The sequence below is a fragment of the Capra hircus genome, chromosome 20 (assembly GCF_001704415.2).
Source record: "Capra hircus breed San Clemente chromosome 20, ASM170441v1, whole genome shotgun sequence".
Classification (NCBI taxonomy): domain Eukaryota; kingdom Metazoa; phylum Chordata; class Mammalia; order Artiodactyla; family Bovidae; genus Capra; species Capra hircus.
Genome location: NC_030827.1, coordinates 69129924 through 69142295, shown reverse-complemented (window position 1 = coordinate 69142295; position 12372 = coordinate 69129924).

Below are 12372 nucleotides of genomic sequence, written 5' to 3'. Positions count from 1 at the left end.
CCCTTGGACTGCAAAGAGATCCAACCAGTCCGTTCTGAAGGAGATCAGCCCTGGGATTTCTTTGGAAGGAATGATGCTAAAGCTGAAACTCCAGTACTTTGGCCACCTCATGCGAAGAGTTGACTCATTGGAAAAGACTCTGATGCTGGGAGGGATTGGGGGCAGGAGGAGAAGGGGACGACAGAGGATGAGATGGCTGGATGGCATCACGGACTCGATGGACGTGAGTCTGAGTGAACTCCGGGAGTTGGTGATGGGCAGGGAGGCCTGGCGTGCTGCGATTCATGGGGTCACAAAGAGTCGGACACGCCTGAGCGGCTGAGCTGAGCTGGACTGAGGGGTCCTCCCGTGTCCGTAAGTTAAGCTGCTCACGTTTTCTTCGATCTAACACTGTATTACCTCTGTTCTCGCTTCTTCTGGAGCTGCCATTATTCATGTTACATTTTCTGCTTTCAGATAGTAAAGATTCTAATATTCCCATAATCCCACTAAAGTGGGATTTCTGGATTATAGGGAATGCACAGTTTTAATTCTGATAGAGACTTCCGGAATATTCCCAGCGTGGCTGGGCCTGTTGGTCAAGCTGCAGTGTTTTCAGGCAGCGGCCACATGTCAAACGCTAGGGCACACAGCACCCGCGTCTGGGCGCGTGGATGGGCAAGTTGGCCATTAATCTCGAAAGCTGGTGACGCTGGTCTGCCCAAGCTGAGTCCATGCTTGCTTTACTTCTGGGTTAAGGACAAGGGGGTCATGGCTGCCCCGGCCTGCTCTTCTCCTAGACTTTTGAAGAAGACCTTTGGATCAAGCGGGAGGTTCAGCTGTTCACCACTCCAGCCTGAGTTCTATCCAGACAAGACACAAGGTCCATCCAACATTACCGGGTAGAGCCAAGCGCAGTCTCCTGGCAACTCCCAGAGGAGGGCTTCTACTCAGGGGTAGGGCAAAGACTCCACGTGCCTCCAGGGTCACACAGGCTCTGCCAGCAGCAGTCAGGGGGGTGACGTCTTCCTGCAGTGTCCCGTCTTGTGGCCCACACTCCTTTTCGCAAAACGTGGAGGGAAAATAGACTCGTTGTCGCTTCAGTGTAGGCCCCTTGGCTTACTGGTGAGGTTTCTTTTCATGTGTATATTGGTTATCCGGTCTTATTTTTCCTCAAGTTCCTTATAAAGTATGCGTTGTCCATTTCCCTGTGGTGTGTGATCCCTTCCCGCTTGTGGGAGGCATTTTTTAAATTGCTATATATGGTAGCTGCTTTTCTTCTAGGAGTGAAAAGAAAGAACCCACTTGCCAATGCAGGGGACGTAAAAGATGCTGGTTCAATCCCTGGACAGGAAGATCCCCTAGAGGAGGGCACAACAACCCACTCCAGTATTCTTGCCTGGAGAATTGCATAGACAGAGAAGCTTGGCAGGCTACAGTTTACGGGGTCACCAAGAGTCAGACCAAACTGAAGGGACTTTGCAGGCATGCTCATTCTTCTGTTGAAATAACAGAAGCAGCTCTAATCCACCCTTCACTACCCCCATACATTCTCTTACTTGACTTTAAGGCATTCTTGTCACAGAGCAATTTTGAATCTTAAAGTGATTATACTTTGTAATCTAATTTTTTCTTTTGTGACTTTAAGACTATATATTTATGAAGATGCTTTTATGTATTTACACTTATTTCAGATCTGTTTTCCTGCTGGTGGAATCCGTCACACACTGAGACTAGTGATGCAAGACAGTCGTGTAACTTTTAAGGCGACAGGTGGCAAGCTGGCCCTCCATCCGTCAGTTGCATTTAGTACCCAGCCCTGCCTTCCCTTCACTGCTCTGAAATGGTGATTCACCCGGACCCCAGCTCGGGATGCGCCTGGGTTCTCTCCGCTCCCTCCTCTTTCCCTTTCAAGAGGCTGTTCTCCCGTGAAGTGTCACTATTATCTGTGCAGCTTGTTAGCTGGTAGAGCAAGCCCCCGCCCCTTTCATTTTAACATTTTAAATTGCATCGATGACTTCTGGCTTCTGCTTAGGAGACAGAAAACTGGGAAGACATTGGTCTTGTGTACAAGCAAGCGCAAGCTAGGGAATCTGCCAGAATGTAATTTTCATGTTCCTGTCAGAACTGAGGTCTGATAGCAGTCAACTCACCCAAAATCTAAGGAAGGATTGGTGATTCTGCAAAACATTTCATCTGAATGAAAGAGAAAGAAGAAAAAAAAAAAAGTCAGATTCCTACTTTAGAAAGAGTCATGGCATGTCCTGGGTCTGGACTGGGGTCAGGGCTGGGGATGGAGCCATGGAAATGAGCCGAGTGGCCCCAGTCAGGAGTCAGGGGTGCGGAAGGCAGGGTGTCCGTGGGCTCCTGTCTGCGGAGGGCAGGGAAGGGAGAGGACTCGGAGGGAAGAAGCCCAGTTGCTGTGCTGCCCAGGGAAGGTCTTGGAGGACCCTGTGAGGATCCTGGAGCCAGGACACATGTTTAGAACTGTCCCTGTGAGGGGCTGGGGGCTGCATCTTTATAACCAAGCGCATCCTGGAGGAAAACCCCCTTCTGACTGATGGGACAATTCTCCCCTTAAACTCCTCCAAGATATGCTCCCCAAAGTTGCTGCTATAAAAACTGAACGTTTGTGTCCCCCCAGAGTCACACGTTGAAGTCTGAACTCCCAGTGTGATTGTGTCTGGAGGTCTTGGGAAGGGATAAGGTCAAGAGGGGGAGCCCCATGAAGGGAGTTTGTGCCCTCAGGGCAGAGCCCCTGGAGGGCTCCCCCTGCACCAAGAGCGAGGTAGGGGACAGTGGATTCTGGGCCGGACATTTGGTGGTTGTCAAGAGGAGGAAAGTCTAAGCTTTGTTCCCACCCAGACACTCCAAGGACAGAGCTAGTGATAAGAGCTGAGCTCTGCTAAGGCAAAGAGAGCAGGTGCCCACTCCTGAGGCCAAGGAAGGTCTCAATTGCATCTAGCTGCCCTCTTGCACGCCCCTGTCCACCACTTCTCAGCAAAGCTGCCCTCCCTGGATGAACTGCACAGCCCAGATGTTTGTCATGTCTCAGGTGACACCTCTGACACTACTTGGCTAAAAACCCACAGGGACTGCTGAGCCTGGGCCGTTGGGGGGGTGGGTGAAGAGTGAGCAGGAAGGACAGAATGTGAATCTTTTAAAACTGTTTCCGAGACATGAGTGATTGCTTGCCGGGAACCGTCCCACTCAAATAGTTGAAGGGACTGGTTTCAGGGCTAGAGCGAAACCTCTTCTATTTTTCTTCCTGGTTCTTACTTTTCTGAAGGGTTTCTTATTTGTGTATTAAAAATGAGTTAAAATCCTAAGGTGAGAAAGAACCAAGTTCACAATAATTCTGGAATCCAGGCAAGTGTCTGTCTGTAGATTTCACATCTCCTACACCTATAACCTGGGTGAACCATCTCATCTTTCACCAACTGCTGGTCACCAGCTGTGATCTGGACCTGCTCAAATGAACCCCAGGGCTGAACCAGCATCAAGCCGTCCCAGCGGGATGAAGGCCAACGCCAGGTCTGGGGGATAAAAGGGCGGGGGAGTAAACTTGAAAAGCTCACTTGTGATCTTTTTGTGTGTTCTTAGAATGGAATAATCCATAAGAGAATTTTGTTTGTTTGGTTGATGAGGGAGGGTACTAGCAAGCTTATGATTAATCGAGCACCTACTATGTGTCAGGTGCTGTTTTAACCCCGGAGGCCCTGACAGGTCACCAGGATGATACAAAAGGGAAGAAGATGAGAACAGCGCAGAGAGGAGGCGACACAAAGGAAGGGAGCGGGGAAACCACGGTTTAATGCTTCCTGCTGGCCGCAGCCGTGCACCATGAGTCTCTAAATTAGTCTGTGCTGAGCCCCTGTTCCTGGGGGGACCTGGGGGGCGTGGGGAGGGGTGGACTGAGAGCCTCTGGTCACAACGTTTGCATCACCCGTAATACTGACCTGGTTGTATGTGTGTTTCTAATTGGATGCAGCTTATTTAATATGGATTGTTGGCTCATTCACACAAAATCCTTAAAACCTGTCACTGAACAGGCAGCAGAGAAGACCCTAGTTTAGAGTTCAGTTCGGGTTCTCAAATAAGTCAGAGCATCCCATCGCCTCATCCAACCTGGGAAGTGGCGTGGGGCAGCTCAAAGGTGCCCTGCTCTGCGCAAGATCAGGTCTCTGAATGACCAAAGGCACCACGTGATCCTGTGCCGTGCTGGGCTCAGCTGCTGCAGTCCTGGCCGACTCTTTGTGACCTCATGGACTGTAGCCCACTAGGCTCCTCTGTCCATGGAATTCTCCAGGCAAGAATACTGGAGTGGGTTGCCATGCCCTCCTCCAGGGGATCTTCCCGACTCAGGGATTGAACCTGTGTCTCCTGTGGCTCCTGCATTGCTGGTGGATTCTTTACCACTGAGCAACCAGAGAAGCCTGAATGATTTGGGGTTAAAGATCCTTTCAAAGTAATGCGAAAGTCACCCAGTCGTGTCTGATTCTTTGTGACCCCATGTACTATACAGGGCATGGAATTCTCCAGGTCAGAATACTGGAGTGGGTAGCCTTTCCCTTCTCCAGGGGATCTTCCCAACCCAGGGATCGAACCCAGGGATCGGCCACATTGCAGGCGGACTCTTTACCAGCTGAGCCACAAGGGAAGCCCAAGAACACTGAAGTGGGTTGCCTATCCCTTCTCCAGCTGATCTTCCTAACCCAGGATAGGAACAGGGGTCTCCTGCATTGAAGGCAGATTCTTTACCAACTGAGCTATCAGAGAAGCTCTCAATGTAAAGTATCTTCAGTTCAGTTCAGTTCAGTTCAGTCGCTCAGTCATGTCCGGCTCTTTGTGACCCCACGAACTTCAGCACGCCAGGCCTCCCTGTCCATCACCAACTCCCGGAGTTCACCCAAACTCATGTCCATGAAGTCAGTGATGCCATCCAACCAACTCATCCTCTGTCAATGTAAACTGTAATTCCCCAAATGTAGACTCTGTGAATAATGAGCGTGGAATGTAGAGCAGTCACATGACAACCAAAATCAGGTCTTTCGTGTGTGCCTGAACTCAATAGCAGCCCTAATATCTGCTTTATCTGCTTTCCACATTGGGTTGAAGTTCAATGTTCTGTGTGGCTGCACCTAAAATGTGGTGCCCCAAGTTTGGGCATATGGGGCTCCATGAATATTCAGGATGTGGATCAGAAGGGAAGGGAGGTGGCCAGCTGGGCAGGACCCCTCCTGTCCAGACCCTGCACAGATGTGCTCAGGAGACTCTGTGGTTCCCAAACATGGAGCATCTCAACAGCGGGAAGCTTCAAGCATTCTCTCACTCACTCCAAATGGACACAATGAGGATAAGAGAAGCATATGGAGTCCCTGTTTCCAGGCCCATGCTTTTATCTCATCATCTTTGTTTACCTTGGACAATTCCCCAATTCATGTTCATTATTTTAAATAATTAAAATCTCAAAAGTCCATGAAGCAGTGCATTCTTTCCTGAATTCACTCTACGCAGGATTTATTAGACACACATTTTGACATTTTATGTTCTACCAGCAGAAAAGTAATGACATTTCTTTCCTACATTTGAGCTCATCATTTTTTTTTTAGTCTCCATTGGATTCTCTTTCTTATCTTTTCAAACCAAAGTAATTGTAAAATTACCACCTTTTAAATTGATTAATAGGAACAATTACATTGTGTAACATCATGAAACATTAAAAGTAATTACTTTGACAATATCAAATATGAATTCAGCTTTAAAGATGATTCTACAGTTTTTTTCCATGTTACAATAAAATTTAAATCCTGGAACATTGGTGCCAAAAGAAATATTGTAGGAAACTCAGAATTTGTTTTCTTTCCTTTTTTTCAACTTTCACTCAGGCAGAAATATGCAACAATAATGGAAACAGGAAAAAAGGGAGAAAGTCTGCATTTTAAAAATGTATGAATATATTTGACAAATACTTAAGCTGTTAATACCTCTGATGATACAGACGGAAATAATGCGTGAGCCCTCTCTTCTGAACAGACACATCTTCCAGAAATAGAGACCTGGAAACATTAAAACCCATATGTCTATTGGATAGCATGTTTTAAACGAGAAAAAAAAAAAATTGTTATGGCAGCACCAGAAAGAAAGATCAGCTGTACGTAGCGATGTGAGTGGAAAGTTTACTACTTTAATTTTGGCGCAGGGCCCAGACTCTTCTATGAATTTTGGGCTGGTAAAATCTTCCATTACCCATAACTGCACATGAGAAAAGAATATTAATTGTGCTAATCGATAAAAATCAGCGTAACGGAATTTGGTTTCTTGAGACCTGTCCTTGCTTCTGTTTCTCTTCAGTAACAGACATCTGCTGACCTCGCACATTTCACAGGATCCCTTGCACATGGGTCCCACGCTTGCACGTATGTCCACCATCCAGATGGATTCGCAGGTCTGACTCCTCGCTTCTTAAGTGGTTTGCTTCATCCTTATACAAAATTGCTTACACATCAGTTCTTTGGACCTTGTCCTGTGTATGGAAACAATTTCAGTAGACTGGGAGCTTGGGTTACAGGCAGACACAGAGAATTACACATATTGGAACAAGCCACCTTGGTTCCTTTTGAAATCCCCTAAATGAATGCTCCCTGGGAATCCGTTTCCTGGGCTACTCCGTCATCGGGGCTGTTAGAGCCTGAGCTCTTTAGGAACCTGGGCAGATATTGTGGCTGGGAGGACGGCTCACTGTTCTCACATTGTTCCCTGCGCTGGGGTGGGGAGCACTTTCCCAAGCAAAGCGAGAGGCAACGCCAAGTATTTTCACCCCCTGTCGCTGCCGACAATGGGAACCGTCCTGGCCGCTCACAGAAGCCGAGGGCGCTTCCTTGCTAGCTCACAGCACAATGCATCAGAAAGACGGCTTCAGGGTAATAAATGGGCAGTGGCTGGAGCTCCTGGTGCAGCCCAGGGAAGCCCTGATTGTGCACAAATCACCCCACGGGACCCCGACCGGGTGAGACTGGATGAGTGCTCATCACAGCCTGGCTAAACCAGAGCCGTCTGTCCGGGGGATTCCAAACAGAACAGGGGCGGTTCAGCGTGTATTCCTTCTGCTGTGTGGCTCTTGTCTTGATGTGCAGAACAGAAGAAAGCTGCAAACAGGGCTCCGGGTCAGAGGGGTGTTTTCTTTGTCTTCCTAGAGCCCTTGGAACAGAACCATGACCTTGTCATTGCAAATGTGAAATGAACATTGTGGCTTTTGATGCCCGAGTTGAGGAAAATCATGTAAGTCAAGTCATGTAAGTAAAAATTCCGAGAACAACTCTAAGCCTAAGAAGCGCCCCATGCAGAACTGGTAAAGGGGATTAACTGTGTAACATCTTTTCTGAAGTTCGTATCCTGGGTTTCGGCGAGGTGAAGGTTGGTTGGTTTCCATTCAGTTTCAGTGAAAGCTGCTTCTCATTTTCCATCTCTCCCAGCCTCGGTCTCAGGACCAAACGTCTCCTGAGCCAGAGTAGAAGTGAGACAGCCAGGGGAGCTGGCATTTCCAGTTAGGAGACGGTGTCCCAAGTGAATGGGGATACACACAGTCCCATGGAAACTGAACAACCAGTGAATGATGCGGGGGGTGCTGTGCAGGGCCGCTCACAGCAAGGGGGTGAGTCTGCGGTTAATTCCCAGCACACTGGGTGGACGGGGTGTGACTTGGCCAGAATCCTTTGGCTGAGAAACGTCTTGCAAAGATGGAGCTCCTGACTGCTTGGTGGTGATGTCCCATTTTGGCTGATTTTGTTCACTTGGAAAGATCTCCCTTTAATCCCATCAGGGATTCTCTTTTCTTTGTAAAGCGCTCAGTTCTGGCAGGATTTTTCTGTTCTTAAAGGTCTTCACAGCTCCTTTTCTTTTTCCAGCGCAGTATTCGGGGACAGCCTGAAAGGGCCCACAAAGTGACCATGGGTTTGCTTCTTTATTTGCTCCGTAAGGCCCCTCCCAGGTGGTGTGACCTTTTAAAACTTCAACAGTGCTGAGTTTTTAAAATTTAGTTATTTTAAATTGGAGGCTAATTGCTTATGCTGGTTTCCATCATCAGTTCAGTTCAGTCGCTCAGTCGTGTCCGACTCTTTGCGATCCCATGGACCGCAGCACACCAGGTTCCCTGTCCATCACCAACTCCTGGACTTTGCCCAAATGTATCCATTGAGTTGGGGATGCCATCCACCCGCTTTTTCTAAGGAGTCAGATCTTTGCTTCAAAAGATTGGAGCTTCAGTTTCAGCATCAGTCCTTCCAATGAATATTCAGGACTGATTTCCTTTGGGATTGACTGGTTGGATCTCCTTGCAGTCCAAGGGGCTCTCAAGAGTCTTCTCCAACACCACAGTTCAAAAGCATCAATTCTTCAGTGCTCAGCTTTCTTCACAGTCCAACTCTCACATCCATACATGACCACTAGAAACACCATAGCCTTGACTAGACGGACCTTTGTCGGCAGAGTAATGTCTGGTTTTCAGTACGTCGTCTAGGCTGGTCATAGCTCTTCTCCTGAGGAACAATGTGTCAAGGCTGCAGTCATTACCTGCGTGACTTTGGAGCCAAGAAAATAAACTCTGTCCCTGCTTCTACTGTTTCCCCATCCATTTGCCATGAAGTGATGGCACCGGATGCCATGATCTTAGTTTTCTGAATGTTGGGTTTTAAGGCAGCTTTTTCACTCTCCTCTTTCACTTTCATCAAGAGGCTCTTTAGTTTCTTCTTCACTTTCTGCCAAAAGGGTGGAGTCATCTGCATATCTGAAGTTATTGATATTTCTCCCTGCAGTCTTGATTACAGCCTGTGCTTCATGCAGCCTGGCGTTTCCTATGATGTACTCTGCATAGAAGGTAAATAAGCAGGGTGACGATACACAGCCTTGACGGACGCCTTTCCCGATTTGGAACCAGTCTGCTGCCTGTGGCTCTGATCATGACTCCTTATCACCAGATTCAGACTCAAATTGAAGAAAGTGGGGAAAACCGCTGGACCATTCAGGTATGACCTAAATCAAATCCCTTATGGTTATACAGTGGAAGTGAGAAATAGATTAAAGGGTCTAGATCTGATAGACAGAGTGCCTGATGAACTATGGAATGAGGTTGGTGACATTGTACACGAGACAGGGATCAAGACCATCCCCATGGAAAAGAAATGCAAAAAAGCAAAATGGCTGTCTGGGGAGGCCTTACAAATAGCTGTGAAAAGAAGAGAGGCGAAAAGCAAAGGAGAAAAGCAAAGATATAAGCATCTGAATGCAGAGTTCCAAAGAATAGCAAGAAGAGATAAGAAAGCCTTCTTCAGCGATCAATGCAAAGAAATACAGGAAAACAACAGAATGGGAAAGACTAGAGATCTCTTCAAGAAAATTAGAGATACCAAGGGAACATTTCTTGCAAAGATGGGCTCGATAAAAGACAGAAATGGTCTGGACCTAACAGAAGCAGAAGATATTAAGAAGAGGGGGCAAGAATACACGGAAGAAATGTACAAAAAAGATATTCATGACCCAGATAATCATGATGATGTGGTCACTCATCTAGAGCCAGACATCTTGGAATGTGAAGTCAAGTGGGCCTTAGAAAGCATCACTATGAACAAAGCTAGTGGAGGTGATGGAATTCCAGTTGAGCTGTTTCAAATCCTGAAAGATGATGCTGTGAATGTGCTGCACTCAATATGCCAGCAAGTTTGGAAAACTCAGCAGTGGCCACAGGACTGGAAAAGGTCCGTTTTCATTCCAATCCCAAAGAAAGGCAATGCCAAAGAATGCTCAAACACAGTTGCACTCATCTCACATGCTAGTAAAGTAATGCTCAAAATTCTCCAAGCCAGACTTCAGCAATACGTGAATCACGAACTCCCTGATGTTCAAGCTGGTTTTAGAAAAGGCAGAGGAACCAGAGATCAAATTACCAACATCTGCTGGATCATGGAAAAAGCAAGAGAGTTCCAGAAAAACATCTATTTCTGCTTTAATGACTATGCCAAAGCCTTTGACTGTGTGCATCACAACAAACTGTGGAAAATTCTGAAAGAGATGGGAATACCAGACCACCTAACCTGCCTCTTGAGCAACCTATATGCAGCTCAGGAAGCAACAGTTAGAACTGGACATGGAACAACAGACTGGTTCCAAATAGGAAAAGGAGTACGTCAAGGCTGTATATTGTCACCCTGCTGATTTAACTTCTATGCAGAGTACATCATGAGAAACGCTGGGCTGGAAGAAGCACAAGCTGGAATTAAGATTGCCGGGAGAAATATCAACCACCTCAGATATGCAGATAACACCACCCTTATGGCAGAAAGTGAAGAGGAGCTAAAAAGCCTCTTGAGAAAGTGAAAGAAGAGAGCGAAAAAGTTGGCTTAAACTCAACATTCAGAAAACGAAGATCATGGCATCTGGTCCCATCACTTCATGGGAAATAGATGGGGAAACAGTAGAAGCCATGTCAGACTTTATTTTTTTGGGCTCCAAAATCACTGCAGATGGTGACTGCAGCCATGAAATTAAAAGACGCTTACTCCTTGGAAGAAAAGTTATGACCAACCTAGATAGTATATTCAAAAGCAGAGACATTACTTTGCCAACTAAGGTCCGTCTAGTCAAGGCTATGGTTTTTCCTGTGGTCATGTATGGATGTGAGAGTTGGACTGTGAAGAAGGCTGAGTGCCGAAGAATTGATGCTTTTGAACTGTGGTGTTGGAGAAGACTCTTGAGGGTCACTTGGACTGCAAGGAGATCCAACCAGTCCATTCTGAAGGAGATCAGCCCTGGGATTTCTTTGGAAGGAATGATGCTAAAGCTGAAGCTCCAGTACTTTGGCCACCTCATGTGAAGAGTTGACTCATTGGAAAAGACTCTGATGCTGGGAGGGATTGGGGGCAGGAGGAGAAGGGGACAACCGAGGATGAGATGGCTGGATGGCATCATGGACTCGATGGACATGAGTCTGAGTGAACTCGGGGAGATGGTGATGGGCAGGGAGGCCTGGCGTGCTGCGATTCATGGGGTCACAAAGAGTCGGACATGACTGAGCGACTGAACTGAACTGAACTGAACTGAACTGAACTGAACTACTGTTCCATGTCCAATTCTAACTGTTGCTTCTTGATCTGCATACAGATTTCTCAAGAGGCAGGTCAGGTGGTCTGATATTCCCATTGCTTTAAGAATTTTCCACACTTTATTGTAATCCACACAGTCAAAGGCTTTAGCGTAGTCTATAAAACAGAAGTAGATGATTTTTTGGAACGCTCTTGCTTTTTTGATGATCCAACAGATGTTGGCAATTTGCTCTCTGGTTCTTCTGCCTTTTCTAAAGCCAACTTCAACATCTGGAAGTTCTGGGTTCACATACTGTTGAAACCTAGCTTGGAGAATTTTGAGCATTACTTTGCTAGTGTGTGAGACAAATGCAATTATGTGGTAGTTTAAACAGTCTTTGGCATTGCCTTTCTTTGTGATTGGAATGAAAATGGACCTTTTCCAATCCTGTGGCCACTGCTGAGTTTTCCAAATTTGCTGGCATATTGAGTGCAACACTTTCACAGCATCATCATTTAGGATTTTAAATAACTCAACTGGAATTCCATCACCTCCACTAGCTTTGTTCACAGTGATGTTTCCTAAGGCCCACTTGACTTCTCACTCCAGGATATCAGGCTGTAGGTGCGTGATCACACATTATGGTTATCTGGTTTAAGATCTTTTCTGTATAGTTCTTCTGTGTATTCTTGATGCTTCTTAGGGACCTGCTTCTCAAGCAATAATCCTGTTGTAGCCTGAACTGAGTTGCAAGGAGTGTGGTGATTTTCCCACTAAGTGAATATGAGAAAAACTTGAATATTTTTAGCTGAAATATTCCTAGCCCAGAGCTTCCCAAAAAGTTTGGATCCATAAACTCCTTTGGCAGTAATATCTAATGAATCCCCTTTGTGTTTCTCTTTTATAGACACATTTCACCTATTGCATAATGAAGCAGCAGTTTAATTTAAAAAATTCTTAGTTCAGAATGTCATCAAATTTTATTCTAATTTTTATTCACAAATATTCTGCAATAATGGTTAAGAATTAAAGATACATTTTCATGTTTCCCATTTAACAAGCACACATTCATTAATTTATTTTTAAATTAACATTTATGCATAATTATCCATAATTTGGCCAAAAGTGACATTTAAAAACGTATGTGTTTTTAATTGAAGAACAATTGCTTTGCAATATTGTTTTGGTTAAAAGCGACATATTTTTAAACTTGATATCAAATGATATTAAGAAATAGATGAAAATTCTAACATCCTTAATTCTATTTTATTATGCTTTTCCATTAGAGTATATGAAATCCACTGAATCATAGAGGAT